This window comes from Eurosta solidaginis, chromosome 2 (assembly GCF_040869045.1).
Source record: "Eurosta solidaginis isolate ZX-2024a chromosome 2, ASM4086904v1, whole genome shotgun sequence".
NCBI classification, from domain to species: Eukaryota; Metazoa; Arthropoda; class Insecta; order Diptera; family Tephritidae; genus Eurosta; species Eurosta solidaginis.
In genome coordinates this window covers 277224139-277248684 of record NC_090320.1, presented here as the reverse complement: position 1 = coordinate 277248684, position 24546 = coordinate 277224139, and the positions used below count along the sequence as shown (strand labels likewise).

The 24546-nt window shown below is 38.2% G+C and overlaps 1 protein-coding gene across 2 annotated transcripts in view; it reads right to left on the bottom strand.

The window, feature by feature from the left end:
* The window catches only part of dpp (decapentaplegic), a 337917-nt gene that overhangs the window by 122664 nt on the left and 190707 nt on the right, over positions 1 to 24546 (bottom strand). The window lies entirely within an intron of this gene.

Sequence of the window (24546 nt, the reverse complement as noted above, 5' to 3'; positions counted from 1 at the left end):
CGTACGCTGTTTTCAGAGCTTACTTAAATTGGCTGTAAATCTTAGCAAAAGTTATACTCCCGGATGGAACTGAACTCAATTCAGAAGATATAGCTAGGATGGCTTCAGTTGCCTAAATGCAAAGGCTAACTTCTAGAGGTGGAGTTTCTCGGCAAGCATTATTCATTACAAAAGTACCTCTATTGCTCTTTTATTTTTGTTGAGGGGGGGGGGGGTCTGGGAATACTCTATATATTTAAATTATTCAATCTAGCGCTACGAATATCTCAAAATCACCTACGACGGAACCAGCTCAAAAGGTCTGCATAGAGGGGTAATTCCCATCCGACATCATAATTTTAGGTGTCACTTGAAAGCACTATGAGGGAATATAATTGCGTCTAGTATCATCTTCTAATGCGATAGTTCTGCGCTAATTCATTATTAGTGCGATTTGCTGCGTTCGGTGTATAGGTTGCTGTCCAGCGCTGCCTCGGTTAAAAAAATCTCTTGCTTTACTTTATAAAACAGACTCATTCAGTCTATATAGGGTTTTCTTAAATTCATACTTGCATGCATAAATAATGACATAGACTCATACGTATCCCAGTGCAAAATATGTCAAAAATACACAGAAAGAACCTCTGATAAGTCATGGAACTCCAACTGTCCTATTTGAAATGGGTTTCGCAGATATATCAATGTTTTTCGGGAAAAGTTATTTCGTACTCGTTGATTCGTTTTCGAAATGGATTGAAGTTTTAAACATAAAAAGTAAGTCCGCTGTCGAAGTAATTTCAGCCCATAAGCCCGTATTTGCGACTTTTGGAATACCAAAATATTTTGTTTCGGACAACAATCCTTTTAACAGCAATGAGTTCAGGAGTTTTAGCAAAAAATATGAATTCAATGTCATCTTCTGTTCACCAAGTTATCCGTGACTTTTGCAGAAAAGGTGCTACAAATAGCAAAAAAATTACTTTAAAAATTCCCGGATTCCAAGAGTGATTTAAACTGGGCTCTTTCAGAATATAGAAACAGCCCTGTGAAAGGTAATGATGCCTCGCCTGCACCCCAATCCCAACTTCAGAGGAATCTTTAAAGCCGAAACTAGTTACAGAGGTGCCTAACAGAATTGGTAAACAAAATGCACGAAATAAAAAGTATTTTGATAGACAGACAAAACAAAAGGAAATGTTTAAGGAGGGGCAAAAGGATGGGTGTGGGCTAAAAATGAATGGATAGAAGGTGTAATTATTGAAAAACTAAATACGCCTAGATCTTATTTGGTCAAGTTAAACAAAGGAGAAGTGTATCAGCGAAACGAAACACACGCCACATAAAAGGGTCAAATATTTCATCATATGATACAATGTCACTTTTGCCAAACACACAAAACAAAGCTAATGATAAACAAGTAAGGAAGGTTAAGTTCGGGTGTAACCGAACATTACATACTCAGTTGAGAGCTATGGTGGCAACATAAGGGAAAATAACCATGTAGGAAAATGAACCGAGGGTAACCCTGGAATTTGTTTGTATGACATGTGTATCAAGTGAAAGGGGTTAATAAACATTTTAAAAGGGAGTGGGCCTTAGTTCTATAGGTGGACGCCTTTTCGAGATAGCGCCATAAAGGTGGATCAGGGGTGACTCTAGAATGCGTTTGTACAATGTGGGTATCAAACGAAAGGTTTTAATGAGTATTTTAAAAGGGAGTGGACCTTAGTTCTATAGGTGGTCGCCTTTTCGAAATATCACCATAAAGGTGGACTAGGGGTGACTCTAGAATATGTTTGTACGATATGGGTATCAAATTAAAGGTATTAATGAGGCTTTTAAAAGAGAGTGGTGGTAGTTGTATATGTGAAAGCGTTTTCCAGATATCGACCAAAATGTGGACCAGGGTGACCCAGGACATCATCTGTTGGATACCGCTACTTTATTTATATATATAATACCACGAACAATATTCCTGCCAAGATTTCAAGGGTTTTTTATTTCGCCCTGCAAAACTTTTTCATTTCATTCTACTTAATATGGTAGGTGTCACACCCATTTTAGAAAATTTTTTTCTAAAGTTATATTTTGCGTCAATAAACTAATCCAAATACCATGTTTCATCCCTTTTTTCGTATTTGGTATAGAATTGTGGCATTTTTTCGTTTTTCGTAATTTTCGATATCGAAAAAGTGGGCGTGATCATAGTCCGATTTCGGCCATTTTTTATACCATTACAAAGTGAGTTCAGATAAGTACGTGAATTGAGTTTAGTAAAGATATATCGATTTTTGCTCAAGTTATCGTGTTAACGGCCGAGGGCGGAGCCACGCCCATTTTCAAATTTTCTTTTATTTTTGCATTTTGTTTCACCATATCATTACTGGAGTTGAATGTTGACATAATTTACTTATATACTGTAAATATATTAAATTTTTTGTTAAAATTTGACTTAAAAAAAAATTTTTTTTAAAAGTGGGCGTGGTCGTTCTCCGATTTTGCTAATTTTTATTAAGCACACATAGAGTAACAGTGGTAACGTGCCTACCAAATTTCATCATGATATCTTCAACGACTGCCAAATTACAGCTTGCAAAACTTTGAAATTACTTTCTCTTAAAGTGGGCGGTGCCACGCCCATTGTCCAAAATTTTACTAGTTTTCTATTCTGCGTCATAAGTTAAAATCACCTACCAAGTTTCATCGCTTTATTCGTCTTTGGTAATGAATTATCGAAAAAGTGGGCGTGGTTATAGTCTGATATTGTTCATTTTAAATACCGATCTGAGATGAGTGCTCAGGAACCTACATACCAAATTTACTCTAGTTATCGTGTTAACGGACAGACGGACGGACGGACGGACGGACATGGCTCAATCAAATTTTTTTTCGATCCTGATGATTTTGATATATGGAATTCTATATCTTTCTCAATTCCTTTATACCTGTACAACCAACCGTTATCCAATCAAAGTTAATATACTCTGTGAGCTCTGCTCAACTGAGTATAAAAAGAGGCAACAACAGAACATTCTCCTTATCTTTTACGGCCAAGATCACGGTTTCAGTTGACCACTGGTTAAATTTTAAAGAAAGATATAAGACGTATAAGTATGATTTTAAGAATTTTGTTTAAGTACTAGCTTATGCCCGTGGGTTTTACCCCCCGTTTCTATAAAAATATGCAAGCTACGCGTAATTGGCCATGGGTAAAACATGAGTTGGTAAGATTGACTTCTGCTACAGCTAATGACTGTTGTTGTATGATATAATCATATTTGTAACAGGATTCCCCTCGCGTAGGTGAGGTTGGCAATTGAGTTGCAGAAGCTCTGGAGCTATAAAGGTTTGTATTGCCCTCAACAATCCCTTGATTTGCAGCTAATGATCGGCCTTGAGCTTCATTGATAGGGATAGAAAATTTGAGGCATTTAAATTTGAAAAGACAAGTCTATCGGTATCAATGGAATTCTTGGTTTTAAACTTTTTTGTTTTCGAAATTTTTCGATAAAGTGAATTGCTTCAATAACATCCGTAAAAGTTTTGTCATGAAAAGCCTTGTCGCACTACACAAGCGTGGAGAATCGAAATAACGAAGCATAAATATTATGATATTATGGGCCCTTTTTTAAGGATAAATCGATGAGGAAAAATTTCTGATGTCTCAAAAGAGCTAATAAACTCAATCGGGTATTCACAGCTTGGGACTTTTCCACGACTGTGTTAATAGGGTGATAAGTTGTCTTGGTTCTAGTGATATTAACATCCTCATTTTAAGGTGCCTAAAATGCCTTTTCTCAAAGCCATTTAAATTTTGTAAAGATAGATTCAATATTTGGAAGGAACATTAGCTATTAAAGCTTCAGGCGATGTCATAAATTTTTGCAGGAAAAGAAATCAAATCTGTTAGTAAAGAAATAGGAATTTTGCCATAATTAATTTCAAGAAGTTGTTTAGCAAAAGCTGCTGCTTAAGTTTTTCCGCCAAAATGCCCTCTCGTATTTTTAAAGAGAGTAAATTTTTGTACGTAAAGGCGTCTATAGACGAAAAAGCACGCGTTTATTTCAACTGCGGCTGTTCCAGCAAGTAACAGGAAATCACCACCTTTGGGATGATAATTACACCTTAAATTCTTAAGGGTTTCGTCTAAAACTTGCAGCGACTGTTTATGAGTCATGGTGCACACATCGCACGACCTCACTTTGGCCGACCGTTTGCTTATGTTGCACATCGGTGTATCAGATGTTTGCAGACAATACAAACATTCATAATTTTAACTTTATATGTATATATATAGATAGAAGATGTGGATAGACTGAAGTTAACAAACAATTTTAACGGCGGAAGATTATTAAATATCCAAAAGTAATAACAGCCAAACAACCATGTAGTCAAACTTTTGCTGTTATAAAAACCTAACTTTGTATGGCAGCCATAGTTCTGAATTCATTATGCTACCATTACTACATCCAGAGATATGCAGTATGATAAACGCCATTTATATGAGAGGTGCCACGCCCCTTTCTCCCCCACACCACATTTTCCTGGGGGTGTTAGGGATTGGCTTCATATAACTTCTTATCGAATTGCAATATTCTAGCATGAATACCTTCAGAGTTATGTAGTACCAAATATATATGTTGCATGGGAGGTGCCACGCCCCTTTTATATATCGATATTATTTTTAGCCTATGACCATCCATGGAAGGGTTCTAGTGGGTTGTGCAAATTTGGTTGTGATCAGTCGATCCGTTTAGGACGCAACTCGATCTATACCTACATACATTTGAATTTTATATATGTATGTAGATATTCAATACACCAAAACGATTCAATAATTTGTCCGCAGCGTCATTTAAGATCTTTATTTGTGCTTTATTGAATGACTTCATTTGAGTTTTACAGTTCAGCTTATGCATCAATATACATAAGAGCAGCTAACGTATAAGAGTACTTATGGGTTGCCACCTCTATGTATGTTCTTACAGTCATGAGCCGGCCAGTTCAATCTTACCTAACCCAACCTATCCAGCTGCTTTGTGACATCATAACTGCTTCTCCTACGCGGTGTAGCTACACGTACATGTAACCTAGCCAACATGTGTCGGATAAAGAAAGCATGTAAGAAGATGTATTGATTTGCAGATGGGACTAATTCAGTGCTGTTGAGAAAAGGGTGGAGAGGGAGGGGACGTGAACGAAGAGAAATAGGGATAGGAGAACAAAAAAATTGGAGGGGAGTGGAATGGGAAAGGGACGGAGAGGTAAATGGAGAGGGAGAGAGAGAGTGAGAAAGAGACGGAGAGCGATAGGGAGAGGGATATAGAGTTGACCGATGAAATTTGTTTAGATTTCTGAATATTTGTAATTGTTTAGCTGATAAACAAGTTCAACAAATTATGAAAGACAAAACCAGAATTTGTTTGAAAAAATACTTTACGGATATTTACTATATTATATGTGCTAAAATATATTCCTCTTATACAGACTTCATTCATTATCCTTAGAATTAACTCGAATAATATGGACAATTGCCCATATCACTTGCCACGTGTTGCATGCCACAATACCATTGAATGCTGTACGCTAAGGCTCTTGTCGATGTTGTCGCCACTGCTAATTGCTATTTTAATGTTTTTGTTTTTGTGTTTGGAGAAATAAGGAGCAGACAAGCAGATATGCCAATAGGAAAAGGCACACACACACACATATGTATGTACCTAAAACACATACACATGTAAGGGCACTTGTTCAACAGTTGACCCTAGCCATACAGTAGTAATTCAGGCATTTACCCACTAAATGAAACAGAAAATAACAAAACCAATAACAAAATTTTGACAAAAAATTAAACAGAATTCGACACCATACGCTACTGACTGACTGACAACAGTTGGCGGCGCCTATACAAACTCACATAAACACATATACATATATATCTATAGTTCATCCGGTTTTAGAATTTTTGTTAGACCGTAGCATAGTCACATTGGCGGCGCTTACTAAATGACTTTAGTCGTTTTGGCGCACCACTGATTTTCCGCTACATTAGTTTGCAAATACAACAAAAAAAGCAAAATTTTACTACTAACAAGCAAGAAGAAAATCAAATTCTTGAGAAATATGATACGAAAAGAATTTTTCGAATTCCGTTTCAAGTGGAAGGACCACCATTGCTCGCAAAATACCAAAATTTATATGAAGGTATGTAAATAACTGCATTTGTATTGGTTTGTAGGTGATTCGTAAGACTGTGAAGAATCCTCCTACATATTTATCAATAACAATGACTGTAGAACAAGTGCAATACAATCTTTGTTTTGTAATTTTTGACCAATGTATTGACACATAATCGTATGGATGAAAGGTCCTCAAGTTTTTTTTCCCGAAATGTTTATTCGTCTGGAGCCTGTGCTAATGTGCTATCCGCAGATGGCAATACACTCGGAGAAAAAATCGTTCTAAAACGAACGAAACAAGTTCAAAATTAAGAACATTCGTTGACAAAAGCCTGTTAAGTACATTGTTTCTTAACTCGTGACCGATGGGCTTGTTTTAAGAACAGTTTTCCGAAGCACAGCGTTCGTATTTTATGACCAGTTTGGTATTGACGTGTGAACCTTCTGTGCTCATTTCAAGCACTACTTGGGCTTGATTTAAGATTTTTAGTTCTCACGCTTCGAGAACGATTTTGGGTTGATTTAACATTCTTCGGTCTCAATTCAAGAACGATGTGTGCTTAATTTTTTGGGGAGTGGGAAGGTAATTTTTTCAATTAATACCCATTTTTGTTTTGCGTGTTCCGTGTACCTGTGATTTTGCCACCGCTACTGAAATATCACAGTACATTTCAGCGACAGCTTACACGGAATATTCGTGACTAATTGCCTGTGACAGCATTTATTTCCCGTTACCAATCACAGACCCAAACATAGCTTTCATCATAGGAACAAATCGCTTCTATGCAATCTAAATATATACTTAAAACATTTCATAACAAGTTTGAGAATTACCAGTGCATATGGGTCATTATTTTACAAATCGAACAACTTTTGAGATCTCATAATTTTGATTCGGCTCAAACTTTTTTTTAAGTTGCCTGCACGAAATAAGCAAATACCTGTATCAGGATTTCCTTGAAAAAAAATTTTTTTTTGAGAGATCTACATGTGCTCAAATTCGATGGGTAAGGAAACTTGCCCACATTCAAAATGCTATATCATTGTTTTCATTCGTCGTATTTTATTAATTTTTATTTTATTTTGAAGGTGACCACATTTGCTTTATAACTGCGCTAAAAAAATATTTAATTTTATAAAATCAAAATAATGAGAAAAAATGTATTTTTAAAATGCCCCACTAATATTTTCCAAAAAATATATATAATATGCGATACACTTTCATCTAAAAAACCCTTTTTATTTTAAGTTGGACAAGTTTGTAGTTCAAAATATATTAACTCGTTCCTGACCTGACATCGAACAACTTGCTTACATTTACTTGCAACAGGTACGTGCTACAATTGTATACAGCCAACGCCTGCCTGTGTATGCATGCATGGTCAACTTAACTACAACATACATACATATAGGCACTTTTAAATAAACCTACATATAAAGTAAATATCATTACCTTCGAAATAAAATAAAATTGGGTAAGATACGACGAATGGAACCAAAGATTTTGAAAGTGGGCAAGTTTGCTTACCCATCGAATCTGAGCACATGCAGATCTCTGAAAAAAATTTTTTTTTCGAGGAAATCCTGATATATGTGTTGACTTAAATTGCTAAAAGATTACAACAAATAAATTTGGTGTCTTTTAAAAAAGTGAATTTTTTTCTACAAATCCGTACGATTTGTAAAATAATGACCCATATGTGAATGGAACTGAACGACAAATAAGAGTTAAAAAAATAAAACATAAAAAAATTGTTTTAAAAAACTTCGCAATCGCAACATCATAGCCGCTGGACCACTACAGCTGCTTGATAGCTAGTGCCAAGTATTGTATTTAACATTGTAGTGCACACGAATTCTACCGTTTCTTGTTTCTTCAACTTAATTTAAGAACATTGTTCTTAATCTAAAACATCGTCTTTATTAATAGAACATTTGTTCAGTTTCTAAGACCAGCCGTTCTCAGTTCAATAACAAGGTTGTTATTTTAAGAACAGGTCGTTCGTTTTTCAAGAACAAAAAAGTAAGAACATGAAAAGCTTAAATTGAGTCCCGTTGTGCTGGATTTTAGAACGGTATTTTTCTCTGAGTGTAGCTCTGACAGAACACGTGTTGTGATAAACTTGGAAGAAGGGAATATTCCATGGATAATTTCAGTAGAGGAAGATTGTAGCAAAGGTAGATATCAAGCCCTTTTCTAAGTTACTCCTGTTTTGTGTGGATTTAATTTTATGGTTTCATATTTGCCTGTTTGTTATAAACACATGTAGTTGTTTTTGTACTTAGCCCATCTGGTGCGAAGCATTCACGTATTGTCATCGAAGTACTTTAACAAAATTCCCAGGAACATGATCGCTTCAACACGATTGAGCTATAAGGATATTGCTATTAGAGGTAATTATTGAAAAGAGTACTAAGAATATGATCTGGGCTTGCAGCCTTCTTAGGTGTGTGCCATTTAAGTCAGGCGACCATTGCGAGGATATTGCTATAGCTCTGTACTTTTAATGAAATTCAGGTTGCATAGAACCTTAGACTACTTTTGAATAACACCCCCAAATATTTTTGGGCGTCTTAAAGCCGGTAGCAGTACTCCTCACAAGTGGATATCAAATATTTTTGCTATCTGCTGGTCTCATGGCTTGAATATGATGGACGTTGTTGTTGTTGTAGCTATAAAGACACTCCTCGGAGGTTTTGGGAAGTTTTATCGATATTAATGGTCCTTTATCGGATATAGATCCGGTACGTTCCGGTATAAAGCACCAATAAGGTACTACCCGGACAATCTCGAGAACAGTTTAGTATGACTACATTGAACTTTATAGGCCATTCCGTCCCACAAATCCTGGTTCTAAGAAGAACTGGAGGTCGCCAAAGTCCCGGCTGCAAAATAAACAGGTTTCCCAACGGATAGGATAGTTTCACAATTGAGTTGGAAGAGCTATACTTTTTCTGACCTCCTCCTAAAAGGGTTGCGCTACACAACCTCTTGAATAATTTTGGTATTTTAGTCGCCTTTTACGACAGGCATACCTGTTGCGGGTATATTCTAAGCCCCTTTATCCACTAGAGATCAGAGTGGACGTTAACTTTTATTATGCAGATATTTAGAGTCATCTGCATAGGAAGCAGTTGCTTTCTTATTATATAGCTGTTAGGAAACTCGCGCGAAAGGGTTTGATGGCCTTTATCGATGTTAATGGTCCTATGCCGGACTTTATATCACCACGATCAACATTCTGGGTCAGATAACCTCCTCTTTCCATTAGAAACATAATTCGTTAGAGGCAGATGAGATTGACGATTGAGTTAGAGAAGGTAATACTCGCGCTGGCAGCCTTTTGAAGGGTTGTGCAATCCTGGGAAACAACTGTGACGCTTCTGGTGAGGAAGCACCTTCGTTGTATAAAACTAAACAAGAGAGCTGATACCACCCTATTTAATCCTTTGAGATTTGGATATTTCATTCCTAAACTGCACCGATGCCAGTCGAACACTCAGATAGTTTACGTTCCAGTATTTTACATTGCGGAAAAACGACGAGCCATCTATGCGTTTTGCCAAAACCTTTTTAGAGGTCCAGTGATGGTCCTTCATTTATCCAAGTGCTAATGTTATTTAATGCAGATGACTGGCTAACCCAAGATTAGTGGAAAATTTGAGAGTATAATAGTTTGCACTGCTCACGCTACTGCCGACTGGAGATAGATATATCACACGATATGACTAGCCCGTAGCCCATTCTGAGCAGAGGGGAAACACTTGTTAGCTTAAATGTTTTTGGAACAACAACAGAGGCTTGTGAGGCATTTCATCTATTACAGCACTACATCTCAGATATTGGTAGGATTTGGGAAGGTGGAAAAAGGAAGCTTCAAAAATTTTGGCAACTGCCCATTTGGTTTTTTTAAGAACGATGGAAGTAAGGCATTTCAAAGTAGTTAAATTGGCTGATCGTTCTCGGGAGATGAATCTGAGTGATTGGATGCGAAACTATGTATCGAATGCCTATTAACGCATCATCATATTGCTTATTAGTCCAGCAACTAACTACCTATCTGATTGACGGCTTGCAACTTGGAATTTCCGAGGTCATGACCTGCGCTTCTTTGAGTAAGTCACTGATATCGTAAAGATGCAGTATGAAGCAACAGGTGACAAGAAGGTATATATGTAGGGGTTTATGATTTCAAAATTGACTTCGCCTGACCATACAGATATATCTGATTAGTTATGTATGCGAGATAACTAGCCTACTTCCTTCTGTAATTTACTGTGTACGATGTAACCATCGAAAGTTCGAAGGTCGAGTTTGGTGTTTAGCGTCGCAGCTTCGACACGTGATCAACTAAATGACGTATTATTTCACCCAGGAAATCTACGCTCTAAGATTCATACATACATTTGAAAATACACACGTCCAGTCAAGGTGTTTACCGCAGCTGTCATGCAGGATCACAAAAAAAATGTACATTGTGGGGCGTGATAAAGAAATTAAGGAAAAAAACAATACAAAAGGACTATGTTAAAAGAAAATCAAATCAGCCGCTGCACTATTAACCTTACAAAACAGCCTGCGGTGATCCATTATATAATATGGATAGGCATTTGACAATGCACCCTCAAGTAAGAAGAATGACACAATAGGCCCTATCAATATCATAAGGCAATCGATTTAACGACAGTAACAAAAAATAAAGACTGAATTGAACGATGACTGAAAGTCAGTTAAAGACATCAATATGTGAAGCTCAGTAATTTCGAAAGATTTTTACAATTGTCTCATTACTGTCTTTGTAATATGAGGTGGTTAAGAGTGTCATATGTCAAAGATATTTGACTGGTAAGGGTAAGGTGTTTAATTTCCAAAAATTGAACAAATACAGAAATGTGATCGCAATACAATAAGAGTAAAAGGTTATACTTTAGTTTTGTGGAAAATCTTAAGAAGAAGAAAACAGTTGCATTTTCTGAAAGATCTTTTGCTATTGTACCTTTCGTGACCATTGCCGTTTCGTAACAAGTCATCGCGATAGCTGATGCCAATTAGGAGCACCAATAGAGATCAAGTCTTCCTTCACCTGCCTCTCCCAACTCAGTGGAGGTCTCCTCGTTCCTCTGCTACCAAACTACAGTGTCCACTGAAATGCTTTCTTGGTGGAAACGTTTTCATTCATTCGCATAACATGACCTAGCCAGCGAAGCCTTTGTGCTGTTTTTCGTTGCACTATTATCATATCTGCGTAAGACTCATGGAGCTCATCATTATACCTCTTTCGAACCTCGCCGTCTGCATCACGGACTGGACCACACATTTTAAAGAGAACTTTGCCCTCGAATACTCCAAGAGCCATTACATATTCTCTCAACACAGTTCATTATTCCTAGCCATACATCAGGACAGGTATGATGAGCGACTTTTAGAGCGTGATTTTTGTTCGTAGGGAGAGGACTTTACTTTTCAGTTGTCTACTCAGTCAAAAGAAGCACTTGTTGGCAACAGTTATTTTTCGTCTATATTCATGGTGAAAGAAGGACTTAATTTTGGTTCCATGTTTGAACCCATTTCTGAGATAAAAATCAAAATACGGACCAGGCTGATCCCAGAATGTATCACTGCGTATCAAACAGGATATGCTAGTTTAGGTTAGGTGGAAGCCCACTTGGACAACATGAAGGTCCATTTTGATACCACATACAGTAAAATAACGGTGAAGTAGATGTAGAAAATCTTTGGGTAGCAGCGATAAAGTTCCGAATGATACCGATCTCAGCCTTGGATAAATTCTCGGAAGATCTAAGTGAGTCGCGACCGAAGTACTTTCGCTTAGTTCTGGCGAAAGCTGGGCAATCAAGCATAAAGTGATTTCATGACTCCAACTCATCATCCTCCATACAGCCTGCAGCAGGATGGAGTTTCCAGTATATTGAGAAGTACCGCATGGATACCCATGGGACAGTGTTGTGTCAAAACCCCAATGACCATTGATAGGTGAGCCTTAGTGAACTTAATTATTTCGGCAGACCTGCATCCAATTTCGGCCAGAAAGATCTTGCTACCTTGCAAGAGGTGGTGTCATGGGCTTTTGATTTCGCCCTCCAAAACTTTTTCATTTTTTTCTACTTAATATGGTAGGTGTCACACCCATTTTACAAAGTTTTTTCTAAAGTTATATTTTGCGTCAATAAACCAATCCAATTACCATGTTTCATCTCTTTTTTCATATTTGGTACAGAATTATGGCATTTTTTTCATTTTTCGTAATTTTCGATATCGAAAAAGTGGGCGTGGTCATAGTCGGAATTCGGCAATTTTTTCTACCAGGATAAAGTGAGTTCAGACAAGTACGTGAACTAAGTTTAGTAAAGATATATCGATTTTTGTTCAAGTTATCGTGTTAACGGCCGAGCGGAAGGACAGACGGTTGACTGTGTATAAAAAGTGGGTGTGGCTTCAACCGATTTCGCCCTTTTTCACAGAAAACAGTTATCGTACTAGAATCCAAGCCCCTACCAAATTTCACAATGATTGGTAAATTTTTGTTTGACTTATGGCCTTAAAAGTATTCTAGACGAATTAAATGAAAAAGGGTGGAGCTATGCCCATTTTGAAATTTTCTTTTATTTTTGTATTTTGTTGCACCATATCATTACTGGAGTTGAATGTTGACATAATTTACTTATATACTGTAAGGATATTAAATTTTTTGTTAAAATTGGACTTTAAAAAAAAATTTTTTCAAAAAGTGGGCGTGTTCGTAATCCGATTTCGCTAATTTTTATTTAACACAGATATAGTAATAGGGGTAACGTTTCTGCCAAATTTTATCATGATATCTTCAACGACTGCCAAATTACAGCTTGGTAAACTTTGAAATTACCTTCTTTTAAAAGTAGGCAGTGCCACGCCCATTGTCCAAAATTTTACTAATTTTCTATTCTGCGTCAAAAGGTCAACCCGCCTACCAAGCTTCATTGCTTTAACCGTCTTTGGTAATGAATTATCGCACTTTTTCTGTTTTTCGAAATTTTCGATATCGAAAAAGTGGGCGTGGTTATCGTCCGATTTCGTTCATTTTAAATAGTTGAGTGAGTGCCTAGGAACCTACATACCAAATTTCATCAAGATACCTCAAAATTTACTCAAGTTATCGTGTTTACGGACGGACGGACGGACATGGCTAAATGAATTTCTTTTTTCGCCCAGATCATTTTGCTATATAGAAGTCTATATCTATCTCGATTAGTTTATGCCGTTACGGATTACCCTTATGCGAACGAAATTAATAAACTCTGTGAGCTCTGCTCAGCTGAGTATAAAAATGTTGTAAGACAGCAACGGTGTGGCGCAGCTGCGCATTACAAAATTACATGAAAGCATAACAATAATTCAGCAGTAGCGTAGCAACAACAAAATGCAGCAACAGCAAAAACAAAAGAAGTACCGGCGATGCTTTAGAAGATCCACGATTATGTTGATTCAAAAATGTTTAACTAAATAAACACTCAGGCCGATGTAGATAACATAAGCACCCACACAAATAGGGAACGAAAATATTCTTGCTTTTGATTTTGGCATTCAAAATATAACGTGAGCCTCATCTTCGCAATCCGTAGTCCTACATTTAATCTATCTATAAATACCTAATTTATTGCCATGTGATACGTCCAAACATAGCCTCAAGTCCTCACTATTTAGATATAGTAGCAGCTTTGTCCGTCGAACATCGTAAGACTTGGAATTGATCTAAAAAAATTTTGCCACCCTCGTTTGATTCAACGCCTTTCCATCTTGACTGATCGTATGCAGTGGATTATTGCAATATTCATTATTTTATACTCTATTTCTATCGGGAACCGAAAAGAGATGTGTGCCTTTGCCTTAGCGAGTTCACTCTATTTTGTATTCCAGCTTACATTTGTATGATTTATTTTAAAAGACACTTGCCTCATTTGACGACTGTCAAGCTTCAGCGCAATGTCTCAAGTATTTCTACTACTTTGTCAGCGCTATTACACTTTATCCGCCATAAGCCTGGTGCCATCGGTTTAAATGTATGTCGCATGTGTTGGTATTTCCGTTCCCTTGTGCCTAATTACGCTAAGCTACTATAATCTTATAATATGCGCTTAAACTGCTTTGAGGTCTTAAGCCTGGGATTATCTAGAATGATTGTACTGCTAGCTGAAGACGGGCGGTATCGAAGATAAGCGCCACGGTGGGATGAATAAATGAAAAAAATATCTCAGCCGCCGAAGTGTGACGGTAGCGTGCTCCGTCTACCCCACCGAAGATCTTGGGTTCACACCCTTGGCAAAGTAGCATCAAAATTTTAGAAACAAGCCTTTTCAATTAGAAGAAAATTTGTCCAAGCGGGGTCGACCCTTGGCAGTGTTTGGCAAACAGGTCCTGTCTCACCAGCTAGTAGAAAAAATTATAAGGAGCACGACGCAAATTTTAAGATAAGCTCGGGAGGAAGATGATTGGTGTACGGTAAAATTATGGCAAACTATCGCTGGAGTAGCCAAATGGTGGGGATAATCAATGGGTGAAGGAAGTAGCGCCGAGGATCGTGCCTACGATGATCGGCGGTCGTTTTACAGCGGGCGACTAAAACAAAACGCTGGGGGTCTTGTTGGTCCTGTTTCTCCAGCTGGTCAAGCCGCCTCCATAGATTAGCGGATGATGCTCAAAAAGCGCATCTATTCCCTCTCACTCATATGAACCATCTCACGCTAGAGGCTCGAACTTAGGGACCACACTCCTATATGGGTGATGAGGAGATAAATTATCTTAATAAGCCCGCCCGATCAGCTGGCTGTCGAAAGCAAATTCGCTCATTCATTGAGACTTTGTAGAGAAACTAAGTGTTTCTTAAGCATAACTCCTTTAGCTGTTGATAGCTGCCTGTTGCCAAGCTGGTCAACGCTGTTCGTGCTGCTGTACCATAGTAGAGTTTAAAGCACAGTTGAGGTTCACGGGTCCCTTGTAATGCGGCAGTTACCCACCGACGTGTGCCGTACGTACGGACGTTTGTCGTACGAAAAACGTTTGACCGAACCCTTAAGCCCGCAGGAATCAATGTGTGCGTCTGTGTACATGTACATAGCATATTTGTGTGTGTATTGTTTACAGATAAGCACTGTTGCCATTGACCAGTTTACATGAATGCTTATGGAAACATCAACTTTTTCCAATTTAATTTTTGATGTTATAAAAGGCTGGAATTGATATTAAATAAATATAAATAGATTACATATTTACATTCTGCACTTTTACATAATTATTTCGAATTATTTTCACAATTTTTCAAACTTTTATTAGGTGTTTTTGCATAAAACTGCAAACGGTCAAAAATTAGCGCACAAAAGTTTACTAGGCAGCTCTGTCTAGTGAGCGAGCGATCAGCTGACACGTTCTTACGGAAAAAATCAAAACTGTTTTGATTTCTACGTTCCGCGCTACGTACGTACGGGCGTTGCACGTCGGTGAGTTTTCGTTTACATTGCACAGTCATAAGATACGTCGTGTCAGCTGACACGTTTTTGGTACGTACGTTCGTGACTAACTGCCGCATAAGATTCTGTGCAGTTTATTTATGTTCAACAGCCGCAGCATAAGCTATAATACCCCCTTACCGGCGTTGTTTCATGCAGCAAATTTAACTTGGCAAAGCGGGATGTTCTTAAACTCTCCACGATCACCCTTTTTACCACCTAATAAAAAGCCCTCGAAGATTCTAGGTAGACATTTAAGGTGTGCTTCTTGTATAACAGGGCTTTTACTATGTCTATGTAGGACAACGTTGTTGCTGTTCTAGCGCCACTCCCCAAAACCTCTCACAACCTCGATGTTGATGGTACTTTTGTGGGTATAGATCCGATACGTTCCGGTAACAAGCACCATTAAGGTACAATCCCGGCCATCTCGGGAATGACTTAATATGACCGACTTCTTCCGACTTTCTTTTAGTGTCGAACTTTATATCGGCATCTATAAGTCTTTAAATTGTTTTGAACAGGAAAATATTCGGTAGTAGGTCTGTTGTCTAGCAAGCACAAATGGCTGGCCTTTTCCGAGTGTGGCATTTGTACCCTGGGCTTGGAACTTGCAAAACGGTGTATCGCCCACTCGATTTTGGTATTAGTCACCAAACACCACACTATTCCATCCGAGATCGGTTTGTGAGTACTTTCTATCAACTCTACCTAAAATGTGTGTGAATGGACGCAATTAAGACTCACATCACTATTACGTGTCCCATCCCAATATACTTTTTCCCAGTCTCTGCACTATGTCGCCCCTAGACAGAACTTTCCGTAATATCGCTAGAGCATGCGTTGTCTATACAAAAGTTTTTCAATGAGGCTCACTTTGCTCATTTGTTAATCCTCAACAGATCTTTATCGTACCAGCATTCTTCATGTCCCATGACTTTTGCCAGCTTACCCTCTCCTACTTTGAAGCATTTCCAGCTTTGCCCCTTGATCTTTTTATATATATCGGCCGCCTGGGTATGCCAAATATTTTGCATTTCCGATCATCCTTTAAAAGTTTTCAGGTGGTGTTTTAAATTTATCTAAAATGTGTTTTCTTAGTTCTAGAGAAAAAATCACCAAATAACGATTAATTTCTTGCACTAAAATAAAACACGTATTTATTTGGAAAAGAACACAACGCATCTGTAAAACTTGCGCTGCATATTTGCCTAGAATCAATTTTAATTGCTTTTTTGTGATTTTAAAAATTACAATCTACATTTAACTTGATTGTGAGCCCTTCGCTCGCAATCAAGCTGATTGCAATGCGTTTAGAGATGCAATCAAATACTATTATTGCAATCTTCAAAAATTCAATCATTTGGAAGTTGTATACATCATCTACACTTCTGCCAGTTTGTATAAATTTTATTGCAATATTTTATAACTTTGGAACAAAACATGGTTCAAATATATGGTTGGCTCATCTCTACAGCAACAACACACCTTTGCTCAGATTGTCAAAATCTGCGTGTTGGTGTTCGGCGAATGGGATGGAATGAAAACAAACAACCCTGTGTGTTGTAAGAAAATATTGCGAATGTGTTGGTTGTATTTGTATTGTTTGTCATCTCCTTTTGGCAATCCCAACTCAAGTGAAATTAAAAATATTGTAATGAACTTAGTGCAAATTCTCTTATATGCGACTTTATACTAACGTTCGAGTCACTAAACTTTTGAATAAATAACTCCGCTATTCAATAATGCAAAATGTCCTTTATTAGAGTACTTCACAATAACACTTCTATTGCTCGACAGATAGCGTGCTTTAATCAAACTGACTTGTCGTGCCTCAACTGTTGCCGCTTTTATACTGTCCGGTTTCTTCGTCGACATATTTCGAGGCGCTTCTATTTCCAGAATTTACTAGTTAGTTATCAGCTATAAATTTCTCAGCTATAACTACAGATGCAAGATTTTATAGCTTTTCTCATAGCCCATGCGCGTGTATATATGAGTGACACTTGCTCAAATTATTGCATACTTCTGTGAGCATCTTAGATAAGATATGTGCATGTGTTTGAGCGTTTTCTCTCCGCTGCGTGTACGTACATATGTGTAGACATAATGATTAATTTGATTATGTGCATAAAAGTCACTGCTCAGTATCGGCTTAGAGATGATAGTATCCCTTAGTGTTGCTAATGTTCGTCACAATATGAAATCAGCGGATGACATGAGCCAACCACTTAGTAGAGCCATGGGAACAAAAATAATAAAATATCGAATGGGCTCTGATATTTTGTTTTATAAAATTTATTTTTATTACGCTCCCTGTTACAAAAGCCCTTTACTTGATTTCACTGCAATGCATTGCATCAACTCAAAAATTTCACTTTGATGCATTCAATTATCAATTACGGTTATCCAAATCTCAAGTGGTGTTGGTGCTGATGGTGGTGCATATTTATGAAAGCATAAAATTTGATGTTTCCTCTGTCAAATGATTACCGTTTGACACTAACGATCAATTTTTTTGTTTCTATTCTTTCCATCGTCGAATTGAGTGAATTGATTATAGAATATTTAGTGTGTTGACTGCCCAAATAATATTCATGTATGTGGGTATGTCAGATTGTGCGTGCAAGTGCCATACATAATTGATTGTTTGTTATCAATAGCACTTTTAGTTGTTTTAAAATTTTCAATTTCCTTAGATTTTTTCGTCAGTGCTATATTTCTGTTGCTATTGTTGTTGTAGTTACACTTGGCACAGATGAGTTTTGTTTGATTGTTTTTACGATTATGATGACGATTACCATAAGAACTTCAATTGATTATGGCATTGTTAAGCGATGTTGCTATTGCTACTGATGTGTGACAACAATTTATTGCAGTTTAAATGAAACAAAAAAAAAAAAAGAAGCTATAACAGGAGTAATTGTTTAAATATGAGTATATTCAACTTAAAATAATCGATATGGTTATGCTCTAGATAACGAATTTATTTATTGAAGGCATCTAATTTTCTGCACTCAGAGAAATCTCGGTTTCTAAAATTTGTGTGAGATCAATCGTTGGATGGCTCTAAGATAAAGTTTGCATTAAGTTTGTTGTTTAGAGGGCTTTTAAGCTCATAAACACAACACAAATTCCTTAGAATGTTGGAAAATCGGATGTTAGATTTGTGAAATGGCCCTTACGAGGGATAGGCGGTAGCGATAAAGACTTTGGGGAGTGTTATTGATTTTCATTGATAAAGATCCGGTATGTTCCGGTAACAAACACCATTGGGGAAACAGTCCTAAAATCATATGACCATGGTGAACCTTCTGAGCCATCCAGCCCCCACTCCTCAATTCCATTACGACCTTGGAGTTGCAAGAGCTTGATCGGCTAAATGTGTGTGTGATACATTCATATTTGTAACAGGATTCGCCTCGCGTAGGTGAAGTTCACAATTGAGTTGCGAAAGCAATGAAATGCGCTTATAAACCCCCTGAATTTCTAGGCAGTGCATCTGATACCTGTTTACCATAAAAAAATACGTCTAATATACACTAAGGGCTTTATGAAACGGAACTTTATGATGTAGCGTGCTGCTTACGCATTTTAAGATCGCAGCAAGAAAATGGCAGTGAGCGATATGCTTTATAAAACCGTTTAACCAAGTTTTTCTATCTTAATCGGATAAACTAAATCTGGGAGACACGTACATGCAAAAAGACCGTGTAAAGGCGTGAGGTTGCTAGAGCCACAACCGCAATTTTGAAGGAAGTGTAGTTGAATTGACTTCTTTTAATAGATTTTATAGAAGTAACTGGTTTACGGCAACAACTCTTAGCATGGCAGCTGTTTTTTAGTTTGGTCTCCATTTAAGAACAAAAAGAAGTGCTCAGTCTATAAACTAAGAACTTCCTGTACAGAAGTTTCGATACCGGTAAAATCTTCCGTCCAACACCAAGTTTTATGGTAGAATTAGCGGTATTTATTCCGGGTGGCTAGCAGCTCAAGCTCCTCGCATGCACGTCTTTCTGCCTCCGCTTTTTTTCTTGTTGAAAGGATATATCGTTTTCTTTTCAACTCGTATTAGCTTACGCACACCCTTGTTGTAGCGATGGATCTTGAGGTTGTCCTTTATGCAGCGTCCTTTCTTTCGACATTCTTCATCGCACCAGTTGTTTTTTCGTGGACACCGGTAATCAATTGTTTCCTCGACATCGTTAAGAAGTGCTAGAGAGATATGCTCCTACTACTCCTGCATTCGGTCGAGTTCAATTGTGCTTTCAGAGAGCAGTTGTGAGAGCCGAGTTGCGAGATCATTGGCTGTGGGACTACAGCCTTTCTAACTCTCATTGTATCTTTTTTCTTGCTTTTAGCAGCACAGGGGCGGGCACGTATTTTGGCTGTGACAAGATAGGAATCCGAGTCGATTGTAGGTTCTCGAATCGTGCGTACATCTAAAACACGGAAGGCGTGCTGCCCGTTTATTACAACGTGGGCGATTTTATTATCTGCTGTTACATGTATCGAGCACCGGCGAAGTCGATCAGCCTCAACCCAAAAAAGAGAGGTTTCATTGTGGACGCTGACGTTAAAGTCGCCAGCACGATTTATATATCATGGCGAGGCAGCACTCGTACGTACGTTCTATGCGCTCGTAGATTTCATCTTTCACCTCATCGTCCTTTTCCTCCGACCACGAAGTCTCTTTCCCATCGCGAATCTAACACCAAAATCAAATAAAAATGAAAATACTTGGCATGATTTACCTCCAAAAAGATTAAGGCAGATATTCTCTTCCAGTTTCCGTCTTGCTGCTTTTGATTTTTCCCGCAAATTGGGAAAAGTGCCATACATCTTTTACGCCAATTTCGAACGGCATCTGCGAAACAGATCACTTTTCACTGAGAAGCTTTTCATGAGACAGAAAATCACACGGAGTGTTTTTCTAATTGAAATATTTTTTTCTCTAAATTCCCTCTTTTGCTTTTCCCGGGAATTGAACACAGGATCTTCGGCGTGGTAGGCGAAAGACGCTACCACCAGACCACGGCGTTCACCGAAGCCAAAACCTTCCTTGTTTGGACGGCCACCCCAGTGAATGTAACAACTTTTAAGTGTCCCTTTTTTTCATGATTCGTCCTTCGCATTTTTATACTCAGTTGAGCAGAGCTCACAGAGTATATTAAGTTTGATTGGATAACGGTTGGTTGTACATATATAAAGAAATCGAGATAGATATAGACTTCCATATATCAAAATAATCAGGATCCAAAAAAAATTTAATTGAGCCATGTCCGTCCGTCCGTCCGTTAACACGATAACTTGAGTAAATTTTGAGGTATCTTGATGAAATTTGGTATGTAGGTTCCTGAGCACTCATCTCAGGTCGCTATTTAAAATGAACGATATCGGACTATAATCACGCCCACTTTTTCGATATCGAAAATTTCGAAAAACCGAAAAAATGCGATAATTCATTGCCAAAGGCGGTTAAAGCGATGAAACTTGGTAGGTGGGTTCACGTTATGATGCAAAATAGAAAATTAGTAAGATTTTGGACAATGGGCGTGGCACCGCCCACTTTTACAAGAAGGTAGTTTAAAAGTTTTGCAAGCTGTAATTTGGCAGTCGTTGAAGATATCATGATGAAATTTGGCAGGAACGTTACTACTATTACTATATATGTGCTAAATAAAAATTAGCAAAATTGGATGAAGAACACGCCCACTTTTTAAAAAAATTTTTTTTTAAATTCAAATTTTAACAAAAAATTTAATATCTTTACTGTATATAAGTAAATTAAGTCAAAATTCAACTCCAGTAATGACATGATGCAACAAAATACAAAAATAAAAGAAAATTTCAAAATGGGCGTAGCTCCGCCCATTTTCATTTAGTTTGTCTAGAATACTTTTAATGCCATAAGTCGAACAAAAATTTACCAATCCTTTTGAAATTTGGTAGGAGCATAGATTCTAAGATGGTAACTGCTCTCTGTGAAAATGGGCGAAATCGGTGGAAGCCACGCCCAGTTTTTATACACAGTCCACCGAACTTGAGCAAAAACCGATATATCTTTACTAAACTTAGCCCACGTACTTATCTGAACTCACTTTATCTTGGTATAAAAAATGGCCGAAATCCGACCATAACCACGCCCACTTTATCGATATCGAAAATTACGAAAAATGAAAAAAATGCCATAATTCTATACCAAATACGAAAAAAGGGATGAAACATGGTAACTGGATTGGTTTATTGACGCAAAATATAACTTTGGAAAAAACTTTGTAAAATGGGTGTGACACCTACCATATTAAGTAGAAGAAAATGAAAAAGTTCTACAAGGCGAAATCAACAGCCCTTGGAATTTTGGCAGGAATACTGTTAGTGGTATTGAATATATAAATAAATTAGCAGTACCCGACAGATGATTTTCTGGATCACCTGGTCCACATTTGTTCGATATCGCGAGAACGCCTTCACATACACATCTAAGGGCCACTCGCTTTTAAAACCCTCATTAATACCTTTAATTTGATATCCATATCGTACAAACACATTCTAGAGTCACCCCTGGCCCACCCTAATGGCGATATCTCGAAAAGGCGTGCACCTATAGACCTAATGCCCACTCCCTCTTAAAATGCTCAGTAACACCTTTCGTTTGATACCCATATCGTACAAACACATTCTAGAGTCACCCCTGGCCCACCCTAATAACGATATCGCGAAAAGGCGTCCACCTATAGACCTAATGCCCACTCCTTCTTAAAATGCTCAGTAACACCTTTCGTTTGATACCCATATCGTACAACCATTCTAGAGTCACCCTTGGTCCACCTTTATGGCGATATCTCGAAAAGGCGTCCACCTATAGAACTAGGGATTACTCCCTTTTAAAATACTCATTACCATATTTCATTTGATACCCATATCATACAAACACATTCTAGAGTCACCCCTGGCCCACCCTAATGGCGACATTTCGAAAAGGCGTCCACCTATGGACCTAATGCACACTCCCTCTTAAAATGCTCAGTAACACCTTTCGTTTGATACCCATATCGTACAAACATTCTAGAGTCACCCCTGGCCCACCCTAATGGCGATATCTCGAAAAGGCGTCCACCTATAGACCTAATGCCCACTCCCTCTTAAAATGCTCAGTAACACCTTTCGTTTGATACCCATATCGTACAACCATTCTAGAGTCACCCTTGGTCCACCTTTATGGCGATATCTCGAAAAGGCGTCCACCTATAGAACTAGGGATTACTCCCTTTTAAAATACTCATTACCATAATTCATTTGATACCCATATCATACAAACACATTCTAGAGTCACCCCTGGCCCACCCTAACGGCGACATTTCGAAAAGGCGTCCACCTAGGGAACTAAGGATCACTCCCTCTTAAAATGCTCAGTAACACCTTTCGTTTGATACCCATATCGTACAAACATTCTAGAGTCACCCCTGGCCCACCCTAATGGCGATATCTCGAAAAGGCGTCCACCTATAGACCTAATGCCCACTCCCTCTTAAAATGCTCAGTAACACCTTTCGTTTGATACCCATATCGTACAACCATTCTAGAGTCACCCTTGGTCCACCTTTATGGCGATATCTCGAAAAGGCGTCCACCTATAGAACTAGGGATTACTCCCTTTTAAAATACTCATTACCATATTTCATTTGATACCCATATCGTACAAACACATTCTAGAGTCACCCCTGGCCCACCCTAATGGCGATATCTCGAAAAGGCGTCCACCTATGGACCTAATGCCCACTCCCTCTTAAAATGCTCAGTAACACCTTTCGTTTGATACCCATATCGTACAACCATTCTAGAGTCACCCTTGGTCCACCTTTATGGCGATATCTCGAAAAGGCGTCCACCTATAGAACTATGGATTACTCCCTTTTAAAATACTCATTACCATAATTCATTTGATACCCATATCATACAAACACATTCTAGAGTCACCCCTGGCCCACCCTAACGGCGACATTTCGAAAAGGCGTCCACCTAGGGAACTAAGGATCACTCCCTCTTAAAATGCTCAGTAACACCTTTCGTTTGATACCCATATCGTACAAACATTCTAGAGTCACCCCTGGCCCACCCTAATGGCGATATCTCGAAAAGGCGTCCACCTATAGACCTAATGCCCACTCCCTCTTAAAATGCTCAGTAACACCTTTCGTTTGATACCCATATCGTACAACCATTCTAGAGTCACCCTTGGTCCACGTTTATGGCGATATCCCGAAAAGGCGTCCACCTATGGAAATAACGATCAGTCCCTTTTAAAATACTCATTAACATCTTTCATTTGATACCCATATCGTACAAACAAATTCTAGAGTCACCCCTGGTCCACCTTTATGGCGATATCTCGAAAAGGCGCCCACCTATAGAACTAAGGCCCATGCCCTTTTAAAATACTCATTAACACCTTTCATTTGATACCCATATCGTACAAACATTCTAGAGTCACCCCTGGCCCACCCTAATGGCGATATCTCGAAAAGGTGTCCACCTATAGACCTAATGCCCACTCCCTCTTAAAATGCTCAGTAACACCTTTCGTTTGATACCCATATCGTACAAACACATTCTAGAGTCACCCCTGGCCCACCCTAATGACGATATCGCGAAAAGGCGTCCACCTATAGACCTAATGCCCACTCCCTCTTAAAATGCTCAGTAACACCTTTCGTTTGATACCCATATCGTACAACCATTCTAGAGTCACCCTTGGTCCACCTTTATGGCGATATCTCGAAAAGGCGTCCACCTATAGAACTAGGGATTACTCCCTTTTAAAATACTCATTACCATATTTCATTTGATACCCATATCATACAAACACATTCTAGAGTCACCCCTG